A 23,859-nucleotide genomic window follows, 5' to 3' on the forward strand; every position below is an offset into this window, starting at 1 on the left:
AGCTCTCCACCCCCTACTTTCAGATGAGAGGGTAGTCCTCCAGGCCCCGCCCCCGCCGTCCCTAATTGGACAGCATCACGGACTCCTTGGGAACCCGAGCAAAAGGCCGGCTGAGGTCACGTGTTGTCGACCTCAGACCGTACGTACATGGCCTCCTTCCCGGGACCTAGAATCGCCAGCCCGGGACGTGTCTCCGAGTGGAAACCCCTCCCAGCAAGGCGGACTCGCCGTCCGCCCGCCACTCGGCGGCCCCTCGTCGTCCTCCTGCTGGACCTGGATGTCCTCACTAAGTTTCCTTGCGGAGCGCCCCATGTCCGGAGCGGAGACTGGAAGGACGAGAATGGGACAGGGCAGGGGGTGCTGTTCTGGTGACCCTCGGGGTCAGGGGTCGGCCCGATGCGAGGTCATCCTGGGTCTGTGCCCTTTGTTTAAGAACAAAAACTCAGTGACGTCACCGCGTGCAACGAAGGGTCAGGCTCCTTCCCACAGGTGACCTTTGACACGGGGAGGGCCCACCTTCCATCCTCTTCCCCATCTCTTGGGCTGGAGGTCAGCAGCCCTCAGCCAGGGTCCTTTGCCCCGTGGGAATTCGGACCCCCAGGCCCCAGACTCCGTGCAGGACTGGTCTCAGCACAGCCACAGGTGTGAGAGGCCACAGACCTCAGGTGTGCATTTTACAGTACAAGGAAATTTATGTCAGATCAGGCTTTAGTCAGTCCATGTGAAATGTGAAACGTTAAAAGCTATTATTTCCTTTTTCAGATTAGAGTGATGGTTGCACAGGTGAGCGACATACAAAAAACAGTGAGTTTTACACTTAAAAGAGTGAACGTTATGGTATGTGAGTTATATCGCCATTGAAAAAGAATTAAAAGCAGTAATAGCCATGATAACTCTACCACCTGGTCACCACTAAAATGTTTTCTGACTCTAGATTTGCCTATTCTGGATCTTATATATGTATATAAATCATACAATATTGGCCTTTTCTGCCTGATTTTTTCCTCTGCATGTTTTCAAGTTTCATCCACGTTGCAGCATGTGTCAGAGCTTCCTTCCTTTTTGTGACTATTAGTCTCATCTTATGTACAGGTTACACTTTATCCATTCATCCACTGAGAGACATTTGGAATGTTTCACCCTTTAGCTATTTTAAATAGTACTGCAACCAGCATTCATGTACACGTATTTGAGCATCTGTTTCAGTAAAGGCAGGAGTGGAATAGTTGGGTCATAGGCTAATTCTATGTTTAACTTTCTGAGGAACTACCAACATCTTACCTGCAGTGGCTGCACCATTTTACATTCCCACCATCAGTGTACAGGGTTCTAATTTCTCCATATCCTTGACATTTCTGATTTTTTGATTCTACCCATCCTGGTGGTTGCAAAGTGGTTATCTCATTGTGGTTTTGACTTGCATTTCCCTGATGATTAGTGATGAATATTTTCATGTCTTTATTGGCTATTAGTATATTATACTTGGATAAATGTCTGTTTAACTCCTTGGCCCGTTTTTTAATTGAGTTGTTTGCATTTTTGTGATTGACATGTTAGGCTTTTTAATGTGCTCTGGACAATAAAACCTTATCACATTTATGTTTTGCAAATATGTTCTTCTATTCTGTAGGGATGTCTTTCCAGTATCCTTTGATGCACAAGAGATTTTAATTTTGATGATGTCCAACTTATTTTTTCTTGTGTTGCTTGTGCCTTTGGTGTCATATTAAGAAATCATCATGAAATCCAAGTTCATAGATTTATCCCTGTGTTTCCTTCATTCACTGGGTTACCCAGGATAGCCCACGGGGTGGGGATGGGATTCTCATCAGACACCTTCAACTCCTGGAACTGGAAAGAAGCTCCTGGTAAAGCAGGTGTCCCTAGGTAAATTTTTAATGCGAAAGCCCATGAAGTTTAAGGTATATCACTCTTTTAAATGGTAATCATCGATTCCTATGGGAACATACTTTCATATTTTCATAATTAAGCTACCAACGTAAGTTTTTAATCCTTGATCATTTTAATTAACCACCCCCCAACGTTGTTTAGAAAAACACTGCTACTACTAAACATTTGTTATTTGTAAAGCTTAGAAGTGAGATTTGTGAAGTTCTAAGAAACACTGATTGTAGAAAAAAGGGATTTTATGAAGACACTATAGCCATTTGTGAAGAATTGACATCACGGTGATACTGCTCTCTCCTTTCTTAGAACATGCTTTACCTTTCCATTTATTTAGTTTGATGTCATTCAATATAATCCTACATTTTTTACATTAGGTTCAATCTTTCATTAGACTTATTTTGACACGAGTGTCATTTCTACTTTTGGACACATTATCTTTTAAATTAAATCCTCAACCTCTTTTCCATAGTGATTAGAAATGTAATGACACTTTTTTTGTTGTTTTTGTCTGTGTTGGGTCTTCGTTGCTGCACGGGCTTTCTCTAGTTGCGGTGAGCGGGGGCTACTCTTCGTTGTGGTGTGCGGGCTTCTCATTGCAGTGGCTTCTCTTGTTGCAGAGCACGGGCTCTAGGCATGCGGGCTTCAGTAGTTGTGGCACGTGGGCTCAGTAGTTGTGGCTCACGTGCTCTAGAGCTCAGGCTCAGTAATTGTGGTGCACGGGCTTAGTTGCTCCGCGGCATGTGGGATCTTCCTGGACCAGGGCTCGAACCCGTGTCCCCTGCATTGGCAGGCAGATTCTTAACCACTGCACCACCAGGGAAGCCCATGATGTTTATTTTTATATTGAGTTTGCATCCAGAAAACCTGTTAATCGTCTTTTTTCCTATGGTTCCCTTATATACTTTTGAGGTGCTATATACACAATTGTTTCAGCTATGAAACAAGATAAGTTACTTTTTTCTTGCTTTATAATTCTTGTACCTATTTCTTATGGCACCGGCTAGGATATCCAGTAGACTGCTGATGGGGGCAGGACTATGGGTATTCTTGGTTTCTGTGTAATTTTATTAGACAAGTGACCTTTTGCCAATTGGCAGTTCTCATCTATTCCTTACTAACCAATATTTCAGAAACAGAGGCCTGATTAAAATACAGAGGCATTGATTTGGGATTTGTTAGGACTGCAGCCTGGGAGATGCAGATTCAAGAAGCGCTTGAGGGACTTCCCTGGTGGCGCAGTGGTTAAGCATCCACCTGCCGATGCAGGGGACATGGATTCGAGCCCTAGTCCGGGAAGATCCTACATGCCGCAGAGCAACTAAGCCTGTGTGCCACAACTACTGAGCCTGCGCTCTAGAGCCCACAAGCTACTACTACTGAGCCTGCGTGCCACAACTACTGAAGCCCGTGTACCTAGAGGCTGTGCTCCACAAGCCACCGCAATGAGAAGCCCGTGCACCGCAACGAAGAGTAGCCCCTGCTCGCCGCAACTAGAGAAAGCCCACACGTAGCAATGAAGACCCAACGCAGCCATAAATAAATAAATAAACATACATTTGTTTATTTTTTTAACAAAAGCCTCTGCACTCCCAGTGCTGGGGGCTCGGGTTTGATCCCTGGTCAGGGAACTAGATGCCACATGCATGCCACAACTAAGGACCCAGTGACCCGCAACTAAGACCCAGCACACCCAAATAAATAAATAAATATTAAAAAAAAAAAAAGAAGCACTTGGATTGGATTTTGCCTGACTACAAAATGGAGGAAGCTTATAAAGGCAAAACTGCAAGGCCACACTTAGTTACATAAGCTGTTTGTCAAAAATTATAATTAGATCCGGCAAGAAGTAAGGGTGCTTCTTAAGCAAGGATGTGTTGGGGTCTGAAATTGTTACATAGTTCCAAAGGGGGACCTTGAGAACATAAGGTCTCAGATTGGTGGATTGTGTTCTGAATAAAACTGGTCGTATTCTTGGGTCTGGTCATGTTCAAAGAAAGTTCAAGTTAACAGTGGAGCAGGGCTTCCCTGGTGGTGCAGTGGTTAAGAATCTGCCTGCCAACGCAGGGGACACGGGTTCGAGCCCTGGTCTGGGAAGATCCCACATGCCGCGGAGCAACTAGGCCCGTGAGCCACAATTACTGAGCCTGCGCGTCTGGAGCCTGTGCTCCGCAACAAGTGAGGCCGCGATAGTGAGAGGCCCGCGCACCGCGATGAAGAGTGGCCCCCACTTGCCGCAACTAGAGAAAGCCCTCGCACAGAAACGAAGACCCAACACAGCCATAAATAAATAAATAAATAAAATTTTTTTAAAAAAAGTATACATTTGACAGAAATATTATAAGCATCCATGACATCACAAACCAATGTACATGTGACATCCCACTTGGGTTGGCGCCGTCAGAAGCCCCACCCTGCTCACAGCCACCAATATCACACTTTAAAAAAAAAAAAAACTGCATTAATTAGTTCAGGGAAGAAATCTTCACTCTTTTTTTTTTTTTTCCATGACCCGCACCACATAGCTTGCAGGATCTTAGTTCCCCAACTAGGGGTAGAACCCAGGCCCTCAGCAGTGAAAGTGTGGAGTCCTGACCACTGGACTGCCAGGGAATTCCCACCATACAATATGACTGACTCTATAAATGCTGTATATTACATCCCTGTGACTGACTGACTTTAAAAGGACTGGAAGTTTGTTTCATCTCCCTCACCTATTTCACTCATTCTCCTTACTACCCTCCATTCTGACGACCACTTGTTTCTCTGTATCTGTGAGTCTATTTCTGTTTTGTTATGACTCTCTATGTTTTGTTTTCTTCATTCCACATGAGTGAAACCACATAGTATTTGCCTTTCTCTGCCTGAGTTATTTCACTTAGAATACCCTCTAGTTCCATATATGTTGTCCCAAATGCTAAAATTTCATTCTTTTCTATGGCTGAGTACTATTCCATTGTACATACATGCACCGTCTTCTTTATCCACGCTTTTGTTGAGAGCCATTGAGGTTGCCTCTGTACCTTAGCCATTGTAAATAATGCTGCAATGAACATAGGGGTGCATATGTATTTTTGAATTACTGTTTTTGTTTTCTTCAAAAAATGCCCAGAAGTGGGATTGCTGGATCGTACAGTAGTTCTATTTTTAAGAAACTCCATGTTGTTTTCCATAATGGCTGCAGCAATTGATATTCCCAGCAACAGTGCACTAGGTTACACTTTTCTCCAAATGCTTCACAAGACTTGTTATTGGTGGTCTTTTTGATAATAGCCATTCTGACAGGTGTCATTGACAGGTGTTATCTCACTGTGGTTATGATGTACATCTCCCTGATTAGTGATGTTGAGCAGCTTTTCGTGTGTCTGTTGGCCATCTGTATGTCTTCTTCGGAAAAATGTCTATTTAGGTCTTGTGCACATTTTTTTTTTTTAACACTTTTTTATTATTTATTTATTTATTTATTTATTTATTTATTGGCTGTGTTGGGTCTTCGTTTCTGTGCGAGGGCTTTCTCTAGTTGTGGCAAGCGGGGGCCACTCTCTTCATCGCGGTGCGCGGGTCTCTCACTATCGCGGCCTCTCTTGTTGCGGAGCACAGGCTCCAGTCGCGCAGGCTCAGTAGTTGTGGCTCACGGGCCCAGCTGCTCCGCGGCATGTGGGATCCTCCCAGACCAGGGCTAGAACCCGTGTGCCCTGCATTGGCAGGCAGATTCTCAACCACTGCGCCACCAGGGAAGCCCTTGTGCACATTTTTTAAGTGGGTTTTTTTTGTTCATATTGAGTTGTACAAAGTCTTTACATATATATGTATGTGTGCATATGTATGTATGTGTGTGTGTGTGTATATATATATATATATATGGCGTGAGAAAAAAGTCCAGTTTGATTCTCTTACATGTAGGTGCCAGTTTTCCCAACACTATTTATTGAAGAGGCTGTCTTTTCCCCATTGTATATTCTTTTGTCTTTTTTCCTACATTAATTGACCTTACATTGTATTTATTTCTGAGCTCTCTATTCTGTTCCATTTATGTATGTGTCAGTTTTTCTGCCAGTATGGTTATTGACCTGGGTCCTTGGACTCTCTAATCAATAGAAATTGAAACGAGGCCAGACGAGAAATTCAGGCAAGGCTTTATGGGGACTCACACTGCTCATCAAATATATGTGTAGTTGTAGCTCTTCCCTATGGGCAGAGCCAGAAGTCAGAAAACTGTGCTAGAACTCAGGGCCAGTAGGCTGCCATGCATCTCTGTCTCCTGATGGTACAGAAGACCCAAGAATCACGGTTTCCTTGGGGACTTCCCTGGCGGTCCAGTGGTTAAGACTCCATGCTTCTACTGAAGGGGGTGAGGGTTCAATCCCTGGTCAGGGAACTAAGATCCTGCATGCCAAGTGGTGCAGCCAAAATAATAATAATAATGATATTGGTTTGGCCAAAAAGTTCATTCAGTTAGTGAATACATTGTTCAATAAAATTCTTGGTGAAAATGAAAAATGTGATACTTTCTATTTTTACTTAAAACCGAATGAACTTTTTGGCCAATACAATAATAAAATTTTAAAAAAGAATCATGGCTTCCTCACTTCTGCTTTCCAGACCTCATGCATCTTCCTCTCCTCAAGAACTTTAACTCAGAACCACTAACAGAAGGACTCTGGATATAGTTTCCCACCTTACCCAAGATGACAACACAGTTCAGTAGAACAATCTGGACAGGAGCTTTCATTTTCACACCACCAGGTCGCTCTTATTTTTTTTTTTACTTTTTTTTTTGTCAGGGGGTGGTGGCCACACAGCATGTGGGATCCTAGTTCCCCGACCAGGGACCGAACCCGCATCCCCTGCATTGGAAGCTCGGAGTCTTAACCACTGGACCGCCAGGGAAGTCCCTCAGTTCGCTCTTCTTAACTCAATGTATTGTGTTCAATTTGCAACCAAGATCATGGACATGAACAGAGGTCAGATTATGAACATAATCAGATAAGCCTGTCATTTTCCATGACCTTCCACAATTACTAATTTCTGGGAGGAACACATATACGGTATCTGCTAGCAACAAACAACTTGGAAGACACACCTTTCAGTAATGAAGACTCAAGGAGAGGGTAAATATTGATTCAGGAGATTCCAGTATCTCTTAACAGTGGACAAGGAAAGACATTTAATTAATGCCAGCCTCATATCATGATCACATATTAGGAACATAATGGAACATAATGAAAAGTAAGAATCAAAAATCTGTTCATCAAAAATGAAAGAAATCACAAGTTGCACATGAAAAAAATCACAAACCAAAAGCCACTTAGCACCCCTGGTATCAAAGACATTCTAATGGAAATGAGACAAGTTTTATATGATTGTACAATGATATAAACTCAGAGATAACAAAATGTAAGTGGTAGAGACGAACATGGAGGGATACTTAGTATGTGTTCAGATCAGCAACATGAAGTACAAATTAATATACTGAGATCAGTATTGAGGATAAGGTACTTACAAAGGAAAAAAATTTTTCCAACATTTTTTCCATTCATAAGATTGCTCAGCAATTCCCTGGTGGTCCAGTGCTTAGGACTCCGTGCTTCCACTGCAGGGGGCCTGGGTTCGATCCCTGGTTGAGGAACTAAGATCCCACAAGCCATGTGGTGCAAAAAAAAAAATTCTTGACACTGTTTTGCTCCCACTTTTAAGTTTTAAGAAAGAATTATGGCTTTCCCACTATTCTTGGATTCAAGTTTTCCCACAGTGTGTGTTTTCATGTGTCTTTGCAGGGATATGAAATAACAGTAGGCTTTTTCACACTGCTGACATTCACACGGTTTCTTTTTACTGTGTGTTTTCATGCGTCCTTTCAGAGATATGGTATATCTCTGATATACCATACACTGCTGACACTGATGGGGTTTCTCATCACTGTGGGTAATCATGTGTCCTTGCAGAGATCTCTGAAGCCTGAAGACTTTTCCACAATGCTGACACTGATAGGGCTTCTCTTCACTGTGTGTTCTCGTATGTTCTCGAAGGGATGAGGGAGTAATGAACGCTTTCCCACATTCTGTACATTCATAGGGTTTTATTCCACTGTGTCTTTTTATGTGCCTTCTAATGTACCTGGGACAATGGAAGGCTTTTCCACATTCATTACACACATGAGAAGGCTTCTCTCTAGTGTGCATTCCCATGTGTCCTTGCAGGGATTTGCAATATGGGAAGGCTTTCCCACACTGCTTACGTTCATAGGGTTTCTCTCCAGTGTGCATTCTCACATGTTCTCGAAACTGTGTGCTGCGAGTGAAAGCTTTCCCACATTCTTTACATTCATACGGTTTCTCTCCAGTGTGAGTTCTCACATGCCGTGCAATCTGGGAATAATAACTGAAGGATTTCCCACATACTTCACACACGTGGATTTCCGTCCGTAATGACCTCTCTTACGTCACTGAACAGATGGCAGGCAAGTGAGAGCTTTTCCAGATTTCTTACGCTCTAAAGACTGTTTACTACTGTCACTCTTCATGTACCTCTTAGATGGTCTCCCAGCATCCTGATGTTTATCACATTTCTCTACAATGTCTGTTTCCCCAGGAGGATTTAGGCACGAGACAGAGCTGCAGGCTTGCCCACATCCTTCACATGGATAAGGTTTGTGTCCAGGGTGAGATCTTTGCTGATTCCTCTGGAAAGAATGATCCCTGAAGGTTTTTCCACACTAGTGCATTTATAGGGCTGAACTGCAGTGGGATAACCCTTATGCACAGTAAGATTTGTAATCTGGTTCAGGGTTTCTCCACATTGATGATCTCCTTTACCTTCACAGAGACTCTCCACCAAATGATTTCTGTTCAAAATGGGAAGCACACTATTAGGGATTAATACTTATCAGTAATTTACTAATTAATGATTTACCGATGATTGTTAGTATTTGTGTTGACTAAGTGTTTGCCATTGGCATGTTTCCAGCATGCTCTTCAACTGTTACAAAGTGCAACAAATTTAATACTCTGGCTGAGGGCTCAAACAGAACCGTAACTTTCAGTGTTTTCCAGATGAGGTTTCCTGACCATTGTTTCCTACTGAATTATGTTTCAGATGCTTAATATCGACATCACATTTATGAAAGTACTGTCTTGTGAAAATACTCTGAATACACAATTGTTTAACTAGGTTTCTATTCAATTTCAAGTGAGTCTAACACTGATGACACCCGCCCCACAACCACCCCCGTGGGAGTGCCACTCACCTCAAACGCCTCTCCTGGGTTACATGCTGATCACACATGTTATGAAATGCCCAGTTTTCTCCAAAAACAGACTAGGGATCATTTCTTCTGAATCTTACTATTTTCTCTTCACTGCATAGTTCATTATCCGAAATATCCCACTGAAGACTTGATCCACTGGTTTTAACTTGAGGGCAAGACCCTGCAACAATTAGTAGCATAACTAAATCCTTGGGGAAGAAATGGTGGGGAAAAGGAAAGAAAAGAGACCATATGTAGATGTCTTTCCACAGACTGATTCAAAAATGTAAAACTAACTTTATAAGGAAGGATGGTCATGTGCAACATTGTGGTTTATAAGAAATACATACATATATTTTTGGTCATGCCAATGAATGACATATATTTCTCAGATAGATCAGGTCCTCATCCACAGTTTCCTGCTCAAGCGTCCCAAAACTCTTGGAATTTCCTGAGCAATAAAAGCAGTGGAATAATATTTGGTCTCCTGTCCTCAGTTCCTGAAAATGCTTCAGGGTCAGAAGGGTGAAATGAGTGTTTTGTTACTCATAACAAGCTCTTTCCATCACAATTGTATTTATATTCATGAAGGTGACTGTTGGAAAGCACCACAGGATGGGGGCAGGTTGCAAATGGAGACACCATGTGATTAAAGGGTGGAACTTTCAGTCCCACTCACACCCCTGGACACAGCACCAGCAATGGGGAAGGGAGAGAGGCTGTAGGTTGAATCACTTGCCAATGGACAGTGATTCCATCAATCATGCCTAGGGAATGAAGCCTCCACACAATAAAAGGGGGGTTCAGAGAGCTTCTGGGTTGGAGAACACATGGAGATGTGGGGAGAGTGGCACCTGGACAGGGCGTGGAAACTCCATGCCCTCCTGACATAGCTTACCCTATGAATCTCTTCTATCCAGCTATTCTTCAGTAATATCTGTTTACGTTAAACTGGCAGTGAAGTAAGTAAAATGTTCCCCTGAGTCCTGTGAGTGTGGTAGCAAAATAACTGGACCTGAGGAGGGGGCGATGGAAAGCTCTCATTCACAGCCAGTCGGTCAGAAGTCAAGGTTAACAACCTGGGCTTACAAATGGAGTCTGACGTCTAAAAGGAGGTCACTGGAATCTCCAATGTTAGCTGGTTGGTCAGAAGCACTGGCAACAGCCTGGCCTTGTGATCCACATGTGACGTGGGGCGTGAAGATGGGTGGGGGGGTGAGTCTTGTAGGACTGAATCTTTCAGCCATGTAATCTGTGGCTATTGCTGGATAGATAATCCGAGCATTGAGCTGAATTCTATGATGCCCTGCTGGTGTCCAAAACTTGTTTGTTGGTGTGTGGTGCCTTAACACATGCCCACAACACGTTGGAACTGGGTCCACACCTAATTTAACACTCAAGCCAAGAAAACCTTATGAGGACCTTGGCTTTTTGGAACTTCCACCATGGTAGGGAAACTGAGTCAAAGTGGCAGCCTGATCATTAAGAAATACTTCAAAAGAGATGGAGATTGAGGAATTCCCTGCCGGTCCAGTGGTTAAGACTCTGCACTTCTATTGCAGGGGGCACAGGTTTGATCCCTGGTCAGCGAACTAAGATCCCGTATGCTGCAAGGCACGGCCAAAAGAATTAAAAAATAATAAAATGTTGCTTCTTTAAAAAAAAAAAGAGAGAGAGAAAGATGGAGACTGATATTGAGATCAGTATTATCAGAGAAGTAAAGTAGGAAGGAACTGGGTAAAATGCACATTCCCAAATGCTCCCTTTGTAAGAGGAGCTACAGAAAGACTTCCCAAGTGGGCAAGGATGGATGAAAACTCCAAGAGGGAAGCCAGGTTAATGACAAACGTCACCTTCTCAAAGACCGAGTCATGTTTCTAACAGGTATGTCCAAATATCTCTCCCTGATCCAGAACCTGTTCCTCCCGAGAGGTATGCCCTCCTGGTGATCGCAGGCACAGAGGCCCTAGAGGAAGCCTATCTCCACTGACCCAGCTGCCACTGGGAGATCAGATGGTGCGTGGCTGCTGTCCTGCTTGTGGAGAAAAGCTCCTCAGGGGGAGGACGGAGGACCACAAGCCGTCCATCAGATGGGCCGCTTCTCTGGTCCTCAAGTCACTGAGGATGGGTGAGTGTGAGTTTAACTACAGCAAGATTATCATGTCAAATGTGTGCTGATCACAGTGTAACTTTCACAGGGTGAAAACCGTAACGCCGCTCTCACTGCCCCAAAGTGACACTGGAGACCATGCTCACATTTATACAATTAGGGAGACTCAGGATTCTGATCAAGAGTAACAAAGAGTCAATCAATACAGTAAACTTCGTTTTCATGGAAAAGCTACCTGACCCTAAGTAGGTATCATGAAAGCTTGGACTGTGTCTGTCTTTTCTCCAACATATTCCCATCTTTGTCCCTAATAAGAAAGGACAATTGTTAAGAAATATTTGTTCCCTAAAGACCAAGTACAGGGAGGAAGCCATCCTCACCCACGGACGCCAGGTTCCTGAAGGTCTCCAGCATCACGTCTCTGTAGAGCTTCCTCTGAACCGGGTCCAGCAAAGCCCACTCCTCCGCGGTGAAGTTCACAGCCATGTCCTCAAAGCCCACCGAGTCCTGAAACAGCCACAGGTTCCATGTCAGCAAGGCTCCCTCTTCACCCCCGTGTGTGGGAGGATGGGGAGGCCGACAGTCGGGAACCGGACTCAATTCCTAGGACTCCTGAGCTTACACTCTTGTGGAAAATGAACACACACAAGCCAATCAAATGCATTTTACTCAGTGATGGTAAGTGCTGGAAACTGAAGCAAAGTGTAACAGCAATATTTGATAAACACTCATGCACACATAATGAAAAAGAACTGTTTTTTTTACCAAATATAAAATAGATAAACAGGGACTTCCCTGGCGGTCCAGTGGTTAAGACTCCATGCTTCCACTGCAGGGGGCATGGGTTTGATCCCTGGTCGGGGAACTAAGTTCCCACGTGCCATGCGGCATGGCCGCACAAAAAATAAATAAATTTTAAAAATTAAATGTGTTTTAAAAAATAGATAAACAAGGATTTACTATATACCACAGGGAACTATATTCAAATCTTTTAATAATCTATAATGAAAAAAACCTGAAAAAAAGAATATATATATATATATATATATATATATATATATATATATATATACACACACACACACATGCATGACCAAATCACTTTGCTGTATACCTAAAAGTAACACAATATTGTAAATCAACTATACTTCAATTTTTTAAAAAAATTGTTTTTAGTGAGAGAGCAGAACCTGAGGTGGTAAAGACTGAAAATAAAATCATCATTCAGATAAGAAGGAAATGAATACTTGGTTTGGTCAAAAGTTATTTCCTTGAAACTCCAAGAACAGGAGCAGACTGTCAGGAGGTCGTGAACACTGATTTTCCAGGGCCGCTGCATCTGAAGAACTCTCGCCTGGACTGAACAGCATGTAAAATCCTGGGCCAGTCCCCTCATATCTGACAGAGGCAGAGACACGACCCCCTGCCAGGATGAGGTGGACACCGAGGGCACAGACGCAGGCCAGGGCCCAGGGCCTGGGACACCTGTGGGGTAAGAGGAGCCCTGGTTCCTGAGGGATCTGTCAAGCCAGCAGGGCCTCTCAGATAAATATTCATGTGCCCAGAAATCAAGGAAAATGATCCACAAAGAAGAATCGCAGAACGATCTGACAGCAACAGGGCCAAAGGTAACTTTAACACAGAGAAAAAAAACACCTAATTATTATCTTTAGGACAATATGGATGACAACAGACCCCTGAAATACAAAGCAAGCAATTATTTTTATAAATTAGAATTTTAATCCAAAATATATTCTGACAATCTAAATTATAAAAAATTCCAAATACATTAGCTACAAAGAAGGCAAGGCTGCCTCACCCGGGGCTGCAACTGGGGTTTGCTAATCACACACCTGATAAGAAACTTGTATTTTAAATACATTTTTAGGTACTTCTCTAGTGGCGAAGTGGTTAAGAATCCACCTGCCAATGCAGGGGACACGGGTTCGATCCCTGGTCCGGGATGATCCCACATGCTTTGGAGCAACTAAGCCCGTGCACCACAACTACTGAGCCTGTGCTCTAGAGCCCGTGAGCCACAACTACCAAGCCCACGTGCCTAGAGCCCGTGCTCCGAAACAAGAGAAGCCACTGCAATAAGAAGCCCGTGCACCACGATGAGTAGCCCCCGCTCGCCACAACTAGAGAAAGACCGCACGCAGCAACGAAGACCCAACGCAGCCAAAAATAAATAAATAAAATAAATATATTTATTTAAAAAAAAATTTTTTTAATTAAAAAAAAAGAATGAATACAACTGGCCAATAAGCTCATGAAAAGATGCTGGACATTACTCATCAGGGAAATGCCAATCAAAGCTACAAGCAGACATGTCTTCACACCCACCAAGAGGGATATAAAGACAGAGAAACAAGTGCTGGCGAGGACATGAGGAACTTGGAACCCTCACCCAGTGCTGGAGGGAAGGTAAGATGGTGAAGCCACTTCGGAAGACAGTCTGGTAGTTCCTCAAAATGATGAACACTGAGTCACCAATTTCACCCTAGGTATCTATCTACTTGAGAGAAGCGAAAGCAAACACCAACATGAAAGCTAATAGACAGGGGTTTCCCTGGTGGCGCCGTGGTTAAGAATCCGCCTGCCAAGGCAAGGGACACGGGTCCGATCCCTGGTCCATGAAGATTCCACATGCCGTGGAGCAACTAAGCCCGTGAGCCACAACTACTGAGCCTGCGCTCTAGAGCCCGTGAACCACAACTACTGAGCCCACATGACACAACTGCTGAAGCTGCCGCAATGAGAAGCCCACGCACCGCAACAAAGAGTAGCCCCCACTGGCCGCAACTTGCGAAAGCCTGCGCGCAGCAACGAAGACCCAACACAGCCAAGAATAAATAAAATAAATAAATTTATAAGAAAAAAATTTTTAAAAAGGGTGCATAGATGTATACGTATAACTGATTCACTTCGCTGTACACCTGAAACTAATGTAACATTGTAATCAACTATACTCCAACAAAGATTTTTTTAAAAATTAAAGATAATGAGCAGAATAAAAACAAAGAAACAAAAACAATAGAACTTGGGCAAATAAAAGACAATGTGAATTGCATAAGGAGCAAATTACAGATGTTTCAGAAATCCAGCAGGTTAAGGAGATACTGACAAACCAATTATTTAGGATGTGCATGTCCCCACAAGGCAAAACTGCTTGCCAGCAACTGAAATACCAGTCTTGGGAATCTATATATCATCTGCTTTGTAGTTCCTTCCTATTATTCAACAGGGAACTGCTCCTCTTTAGTGAATAGGTATCTGTGTACACCGCTGGGCTGCTTTGGGTCAAGATGTGATTGACCATGAGAGCTTTCAGGGTATGCAGAACTGGAAAATATATTTTTAAAAATCTGCCCAATGCGCAGTGGTTGAGAGTCTGCCTGCCAATGCAGGGGACACGGGTTCGAGCCCTGGTCTGGGAGGATCCCACATGCCGCGGTGCGACTAAGCCCGTGAGCCACAATTACTGAGCCTGCGCGTCTGGAGCCTGTGCTCCGCAACAGGAGAGGCCGCGACAGTGAGAGGCCCGCGCACCGCGATGAAGAACGGCCCCCGCTCGCCGCAACTGGAGAAAGCCCTCGCACGGAAACGAAGACCCAACACAGCCAAAACTAAATAAATTAATTAATTAATTAAAAAAAAAAAAATCTGCCGAATGCATTTGAGCAGAAGTGCTGGTTTCTATTTAAAACCTGTTTTTCTGCTGTATATACCGGGATGGGAGCAAAAGATGCCTTAATACGTGTCACGTGCTGGAGACAAGGAGCTTGGTAAATGGATGTTTATCTTCTGTGTTTTTAGTATTGGGTGACTGAGGTTTTCTGAGTGGTTTATCATAAAACCACACTTCAAGTCTTGTTTCTGCTCACAGTCTTTTCAAATATCCAAATGTATTTCTCATCCTGAGGTCTTGGTAATAATAGATATAGAAAGCTCTCTAATGGTGATCAGTAGTACATGTTTGATTTTTTAAAATCATTAATAGAAGATCAATGATGTGGTTTTACCAGGAAAAAAATACAGGCAGACCTCAGAGACATCAGTTTTTACTCCAGACCACCCAGATAAAGTGAATATCGAAATTAAGAGTTACACAAATTTTTTTGTTTCCTGGTGCATAAAGTCATGTTCACACTATACAGTAGTCTACTAAGTGTGCAAGAGCATTGTGACTAAAACCTTGTACGTACCTTAATTTTTTAAAAGAGTTTATCGCTAAACCATTAGTTTAGCCATTAGTAAGCAAATGCTCTTGGGAAAAAATGTCACCCAAAGACTCGCTGGATGCAGGGTTGCCACATACCTGCAATCTGTAAAAATCAAAGTATTTGCAAAGTGCAATAGGCATAACAGGATAAAACATGTGCCTTTATTCAAAGCTCAAATGACTGTCTATGTCTACCCAAAAAGAATATTAAGATAATCACAGATGGGAGGGAGACGCAAGAGGGAAGAGATATGGGGATATATGTATATGTATAGCTGATTCACTTTGTTATAAAGCAGAAACTAAAACACCATTGTAAAGCAATTATACTCCAATAAAGATGTTAAAAAAAAAAACCTAGGGCTTCCCTGGTGGCGCAGTGGTTGAGAATCTGCCTGCCAATGCAGGGGACACGGGTTCCAGCCCTGGTCTGGGAAGATCCCACATGCCATGGAGCAACTGGGCCCGTGAGCCACAACTACTGAGCCTGCGCGTCTGGAGCCTGTGCTCCGCAACAAGAGAGGCCACGATAGTGAGAGGCCCGCGCACCGCGATGAAGAGTGGCTCCCGCTCGCCGCAACTAGAACTTTTTTTAGAAAAAAAAAAATTACTTATAAAAAAAAAAAAAAGATAATCACAGAATCAGATTTTTAGTACATTTCCAGAATGCAAACTCATAAATCTCAGTGTACTCTGATCATTAGAAACAAGCAGTTGAAAAGTAAATTTTTTTTTATAAGCAAAGACTTTTAAAACTACTTGGGGGAATTCCCTGATGGTCCAGTGATTAGGACTCTGTGCTTCCACTGCAGGGGGCACAGCTTGGACCCCCGGTCAAGGAACTAAGATCCCGCAAGCCGCATAGCGCAGCCAAAAAAAAACCTACTTGGTATTAAAACTAATTTTCTTTCGAGATGCTCAACATTGCTAATTATTAGAGAAATGCAAATCAAAACTACAATGAGGTACCACCTCACGCTGGTCTGAATGGCCATCGTTAAAAAGTCTACAAATAGGGTTTCCCTGGTGGCGCAGTGGTTGAGAGTCTGCCTGCCAATGCAGGGGACACGGGTTCGAGCCCTGGTCTGGGAAGATCCCACATGCCACGGAGCAACTAGGCCCGTGAGCCACAACTACTGAGCCTGCACATCTGGAGCCTGGGCCCCGCAACAAGAGAGGCCGCGATAGTGAAAGGTCCGCGCACCGCGATGAAGAGTGGCCCCCGCTTGCCGCAAGTAGAGAAAGCCCTCGCACGAAACGAAGACCCAACACAGCCTAAATAAATAAATAAATAAATAAAATCCATGATTGTCTGCTTTCATGCTCTTGACCATCTCTCCATTAAAAAAAAAAAGGAGATGCTTTAAAAAAAAAAAAAGTCTACAAATAACAAATGCTGGAGAGGGTTTGGACAAAAGGGAACCCTCCTACACCGTTGGTGGGAATGTAAATTGGTGCAGTCACTATGGAGAATAGTATGGAGGTTCCTTAAAAAACTGAAAATAGAGCTACCGTTATGATCCAGCAATCCGACTCCTGGGCATATATCTGGAGAAAACCATAATTTAAAAAGATACATGCACCCCAATGTTCATTGCAACACTATTTAGGATAGCCAGGACATGGAAGCAACCTAAATGTCCATTGACAAATGAATGCATAAAAAGATACACACACACACACACACACACACACACGTATACTACTCAGCCATAAAAAAGAATGAAATAATACAATTTGCAGCAACACGAATGGACCTAGAGATTATCATACTACGTGAAGTAAGTCAGACAAAGACAGACTAATATCATATGATATCACTTATATGTGGAAACTAAAAAAAATGATACAAATGAACTTATTTACAAAACAGAAACAGATTCACAGACTTAGAAAACAAATTTATGGTTACCAAGGGGGAAAGGTGGGGGGAGGGATAAATTAGGAGTTTGGGATTAACAGATACACACTACCGTATATAAAACAGATAATCAACAAGGACCTACTGTATAGCACAGGGAACTCTACTCAATATCCTGTAATAACCTAAATGAGAAAAGAATCTGAAATATATATATATATGTATAACTGAATCACTTTGCTGTACACCTGAAATTAATACAACATTGTAAATCAACTATACTCCAATATAAAATGAAAATTTAAAAAAAGAAATGCTGAACACCAATGGGTTATCAGTAAAAACCAATATACCATCACAACGAGATCCCGTTTCAGACACTTGAGATGGACAAAATTAAGGTGGATTCTCCACGTGCTGGAAATGGCGTGGAATAAACACTCGACTCCAGCCCAACGTCCACACTTCCTAGTACTTTAAAAACATCCATAATCTACAACGTGGCAATTTTTGCCCACGAGTAAAAAATTTGTTATACATTTGACCCAGGAGACAAAAAGGAGTGTAACAGCATTGGTGACAGATCAAAAATTAACACGAGACGGGACTTCCCAGGTGGCGCAGGGGTTAAGAATCCGCCTTCCAATGCAGGGGACGAGGGTTTGATCCCTGGTGGGGGCACTAAGATCCCAAACTAAGATCCCACATGCCTAGGGGCAATTAAGCCTGCGCACCACAACTAGAGAAGCCTGCGTGCCGCATCGAAGAGCCTCGCAGGCCAAAACAAAAAATTTCTAAATTTAAAAAATAATAAATAAATAAATTAACATGAGACAACCATGAGCAAAATCCACAAGGGCTGGATGGAGGAGTTAACCGGGGGACCCCCTTCCTCTGACTGCAGCATGTGTGAAACAGACTGCGACTGAGAGCCACACAGAAGCCTTCCATGTGATGTCACTGGTGTAGCACTGCTCATATTCACTTATCGCAAATTCAGCAGAAGCAAAATCAAATAAAACACTGCTCAGTGATGAAAGACAGAGATAAAGCTGCAAAGAACACCAAAAAGACCAGGACAGCTGTCACCCCGGGGGCTGCCCACTGGGAGATAAATAAGTTTATTGGACTTGTCTGTGGCTTTTGTTATACCTTGTCTATCTGAGTTACAATTCTTTGCCGTTCGCCAAAGAAAAGAAAATTTTTTTTGCTGGTAAATAACTGACTCATTTTTAAGGTCAACAGCCATTTCTTACCCAAACTTTGCTCAGCCTTCTCCCCCGGAGGCCCCTGACTTTGGGCCCCTCCTCAGCCCCCCGCACCCCGACCCTGAGCAACACTGAGCTGCAGAACAAGCCCCTGCGGACCTGGGTCCAGAATGCACTGACCACAGGGGGCCCGGACCCGACAAACAGCCTTGCTCTCAAGTCCTCACAAAGAAGAGATAAGCCCTTGGCAGTGGGTTAGAGGTGGTGGCACGTTTTTACACAAACATGTCTCCCAAATTGCGATTCTTAAGACCCCAAACAAAGTTTTGTTCTTTGCAGCCTAAGTACAGATTTTCTACATGTGAAAGGAGGGCCTGGGGACCTCTTGAGTCAGGGGTCAGTCCAGTGGGCAAGGTCACTGTGGATCGGTGCCTTTTTTTTTTTTTTGTTGGTGGGTTATGCCAGATTGAGATCCCCGAGCAGGGATAGAACCTATTCCCCTGCAGTGGAAGCGCAGTCTTAACCAATTGACGGCCAGAGAAGTCCCTGGGTCGGTGCCCTTTGTTTAAGCACAAAGACACTCTGCGATGTCACTGCGTGCAAGGAAGGGGCGGGCCTCGTGGGTTCTCCCTTGATACCCTCCCCCCATATCTGGCCTTGCCAGCTTCTCCGCATCCCATTTCTTCCCCCACATCATCAGGCTCACCCCCGCAAGCCCCTGAACTTTGGGTAGCACCCAGGGAACAATGAGGTTCAGAACAAGCCCTTGGTCAGCTTCTCAAGAGAATGGGCCCACCCAGGGGACCCTGTCCAGTCCAGCCTCGCTGGTCCCGCAGTCCGCGCACCGCCCTCACTCGCCCAACTTCCCTCCTCACACAGAAAAGCCCTTTTCTGTGCGGTTGGATACGCTGGCACATCTCTGGGATCTGAACCTCGGCCCTATCGCAACAGTATCTGCAGTATTTGCAGTCTCCTTCACCATCTCTGGACTTGACTTGATGTGTCAGGTCCAGGGCGGATATCCCACAGAGCCTGACCATCCTTTCCTGCCTCGGACCCCCACTCAGCCGAGGACTCAGTCAAGACGGCTGGACCACAACCAGCGGCTGAGGGCTGAAACTTAAGTCCGGACCTGAGGACAACACGCCGGGTCCCCACCCCCCGGCCGAGGGGGAGACTCGGGTCTCGACACGGGACAGGACGCCGGGTCCCCACCCCGAGGCCGAGGGGGAGACTCGGGTCGGGACCCCGGGATGGGTGGGACGTGGGGAGATGCTGGCCCGCCGCCGCTTTCGATAGGTTCTGGTCTATTCTACGCAGCCTCTTCCAAGTTCGGGCCCCGGGCCGCGCACTCACCATCTCACCGACTCCTTCCGGCTTCTCCGAAGCGTCCTCACCGCGTCCCTGCGACCTGGGCAGGTGAGAGCGATGGGAACGGAACACCTGAGGCCGCGCGGGTTCGCACAAGAGGCGGGGCTGCTGAGAGAAACTTGCGCGGGCTGGGAACGCGCCCGCCGCGCGTCCTCATTGGACGGCTCTCCGGTGCCCGGGCTCTGATTGGATAGTAATCCGTGCCCCGCCCCTGCCCTGACGGACAGCCCTCCTGGTCCCATTCGGCCCAGATTGCTGTTTGTCCGGACCCCGCCCAGTCGCCGCTGATTGGACAGTTCAACCAGACCCCGCCCCTGCTCCTAAGTGACAGGCCACAGGCACACGCGTGTCTGATCCGCCCGCCTGGGACTTGGGCTCCGTGCAGAACGGGCTCTGGGTGCGGCGCACCCTGTGGCATCTGCCCACAGCTGGGCGGCTCCCCTGTGTCCTCCTTCTGCACCTGGAAGTCCAGACTCAGTTTCCCCGCGGATCGCTCCATATCCGGAGTGAAGATGAGAAAAGGCGGGACACGGCAAGGGCCGAGGTCACCGTGGAAATGTTCCCTTTAAGAACAGACTCGCAGTTACATCACCACATGCAAGGCAGGTTCACTTAAGGTTTTGAAGTGTGACCTTTGACACGGGAAAGCCCCGTCCTTCGTCCCCTCCCCCGCCTCTGGGGCTTGAGATCGGCAACTCAAGCGATCTGCCAAGTAACTTTCCCCCGTGGGAAGTCGGACCCTGAGACCCCAGCCACCGAACAGGACTGGTCTCAGCACATCCACAGGTGTGAGACGCCACAGTTCTCAGGTGTGCATTTTACACTGCAAGGAAATGTTTTTTAGATCTGTTTTTGAGTGTTGCTAGAAAATTTTGACATATGAAAAGGCTGTGATATCCCTAAAGCAATTGAACTCCTATTTTAACTGATTGAAAAAAAAAGCAATAAAAGCTTAATTAAGTTTGCGTTGGACCTGAAAATTCTTAAGGTTCTGATTAAATTAGCCCAAAACAATCCTACATGCCGCGGGGCAACTAAGCCCATGCGCCACAACTACTGAGCTCGCATGCCTCAAGAGAGAGCCCGCCTGCAGCAAACTACAGAGCCCACGCGGCCTGGAGCCCCTGCGCCACAACTAGAGAGAGTAAACCCACACGCCACAACTAGAGACAAGACCTCATGCCACAACAAAGAGCCAGCGGGCCGCAACGAAGATCCCGCCTACTGAGACTAAGACCCAATGCAGACAAATAAATAAATAAATATTTAAAATAAATAAGCTCAAAACATTTATAGCATTTCATATGACTGCTCATTTCAGAAAATACCCTCCAACTTGAGATGGAGTAAAAAAGTATAAACTTCAATACAACTGACCATTTTACTTATAAACATAATTATGAAAATTCATTTTCTGTGGTTTGCGGAAAGGTTTTATTCACTTTCATTAAAATTATAGTTCAGGGGGACAAATTTTAAAATGCTTTCCTATGGTAGAAAAGTGACTTCCAATTACAAGTAAATTACTTATGATTCCTAAACTATTTTTCATCTTTTTTTCATTTTGTGAATTAATAATGAATGCTGGGACTTCCCTGGGGACGCAGTGGTTAAGAATCCACCTGCCAATGCGGGGGACACAGGTTCGAGCCCTGATCTGGGAAGATCCCACAAGCCGCGGAGCAACTAAGCCCGTGCGCCACAACTACTGAGCCCACGTGCCACAATTAACTGAAGCCCGCGCGCCTGGAGCCTGTGCTCTGCAACAAGAGAAGCAACCGCAATGAGAAGCCCACGCACCTCAACGAAGAGTAACCCCCCCCCCCCTTCACGACAACTAGAGAAAGCCCGCGGGCAGCAACGAAGACCCAACGCAGCCAAAATTAATTAATTCATTAAAATAATAATAATAATGAATGCTGTTTCGAAAAACTTAGCCTGAGATTTAGAAATCTAAGAGTTATGGAGGAAGAATGTCAGCTGCCATATCAGTAAACAAAGGAAGTTGCCGCCATTAAGTCAGCTTCCACTGCAGCCGCCCCCAACTGTGCACCCCAGGGGATTCAGGATGGAGAAAAGCAGGATACTGGCCCTAGATACTTAAGGTGCCTATCAAAGGAATGATTTCGATCAGCCCAGACTCTCGCATCTTCCCATACCTAGAAAAGCACTAAATTCATTAACTTGAGATGTCTGGTTTTCTTTAATTAACAGTAATCTTTCGATGTTTCTACTACCTGATTTTTGTTGCAAAATTCCTATCCATCCTGGTTCCTCCCTTACCTCTTCAGAGAGGTCCCTCAGGGCGATCTGAGAAGCCGTCTTCTGACTTTCAATCCTCAGAATGTCTGCCAAGTATAACATAATTCTCCACTTTTAGGTTGTGCATTTTTTTTTCAGTCCACAATTGTGAATCACTATGTTGTACACCTGAAAATTCTATAATATTATACATCAACTATACCTCAATTTTTTAAAAAATTAAATAAAAATAATTTTAGAATTTTAACTTTTTAAAAATTCTTAAAACAAAAATAATGCGATTGGGAAATTGATGCTGAGAAATAAAATACTGTCTGCCATATCAGTAAACAAAGGATGTCACAGTCATCAGCGATTGCACCCACCTCCTACAGTGAGCCAGTGAGCCCTGAAGGAACTCAGGAAGGAAATAAAGAATACCTGCCATCTAGCAGCCATCAGACTGCAGCCACTCCCTGGTAAGCCCTGAGGAAACTCAGGATGTTTCAGGATACTGGCCCCAGAGAGCTGAAGTGCATATCAAAGGAATGATTTCAGTGAGCCAAGACTCTTGCAACTTCCCATACATAGAAAAGTGCCAAATTCCTTAACTCGAGATACCTTGTTTTCTTTAATTAACAATAATCTTTGGACGACTACCTGCCCTTTATTGCAAAACTTCTATATAACCTGGCTTCTCGCCTCGCCTCGCCTCCTTGGAGCAGTTTCTCAGAGTTATCTGTAACGCTGTCTCCCGGGCTGCAGTCCTCATTGTGCCCCAAATAAAACTTAACTCGCAGCTCTCATGTTGTGCATATATTTCTTATAAGTCAACACGAGGTTCGGCTGCTCACTGCTCATATGCCAATAATTCAAGAGGCAAGCGTCGGTAGGAAAGAAAGGGGCTTTAATCAGAAAAGCTGGCAATCTGGGGAGAAGGTGGACTTGTGTCCAGAGACCAACTCCAAAGATTCTGCTTAGCCATGACAGTTTTTAAAGGGGGAAAAGGGGGGTGGGGGAGAATCTCAGTGAATCATGGAGGCAGGAGGTTGAGTTCTGCATCCTTCTCCATTGCGAGCAGACTGGCTGACTCTCTTCAGATGTTATCTTGCCTGTGTGATCTGCCTGCAGGATTGCTAAGGGGGCTGTTGGGCATAGAGAGCTAGTCATTTTTTACCTGCTTTATTCTTTGTTCTTCCTTTCCATCTAGGAAAAGAACCACCAGGTTAGACAAGGCATGGTGTACATTCAGGAGAGCATAAGTCAGGAGTTAGTACCAACTGCTTAGTGATCTCATTCCTATAATTAGGTCTTTTAAGGTTAGTGGGGGACAGAAATGGGTAAAAGGAAAGGGGCAAAAGAGCTGCTTTCAATCCCTAGTATATGCACCTCAGCTATCTAGGGCCAGTTTCCTGTGCTTTCTCATCCTGAGTCTCCTCAGGGTGCACCTCGGGAGCAGCTGTAATGTAATAGCTTGACGGCTGCAACATCCTTTGTTTACTGATATGGCAGGCAACATTTTTCATTCAGAGTGTTTCTCATTGGTCGTAAATTCCACCAATGTTTGGGAGATATCTCATGACCAGTTTTGTCCCATGGTGCTAGGAAAGCTCATTCCTAGATCAGATAAAGATTCTGTTGATATGCCAATTTTTGGATTAGGCCTTGTTTTTTAAAAAAAATGTTTATTTA

At 44.5% G+C, this 23,859-nt stretch overlaps 1 long non-coding RNA gene across 2 annotated transcripts; it reads right to left on the reverse strand.

The window, feature by feature from the left end:
• Positions 1–7,023: 7,023 nt before the first annotated feature.
• LOC118892758 lies at positions 7,024–19,998 on the reverse strand. 2 transcript variants are annotated; one of them, XR_005019340.1, is made up of 4 exons: positions 19,912–19,996; positions 11,642–11,768; positions 9,152–9,332; positions 7,024–8,749 (listed from the first exon to the last, which is right to left on the reverse strand). It is a non-coding gene; the product is annotated as an uncharacterized LOC118892758 (long non-coding RNA). The 2 variants fall into 2 exon arrangements; XR_005019341.1 differs by lacking the exon at positions 11,642–11,768 and having other exon boundaries at positions 19,912–19,998.
• Positions 19,999–23,859: the final 3,861 nt, after the last annotated feature.

The sequence above is a fragment of the Balaenoptera musculus genome, chromosome 3 (genome assembly GCF_009873245.2).
Source record: "Balaenoptera musculus isolate JJ_BM4_2016_0621 chromosome 3, mBalMus1.pri.v3, whole genome shotgun sequence".
NCBI lineage: Eukaryota > Metazoa > Chordata > Mammalia > Artiodactyla > Balaenopteridae > Balaenoptera > Balaenoptera musculus.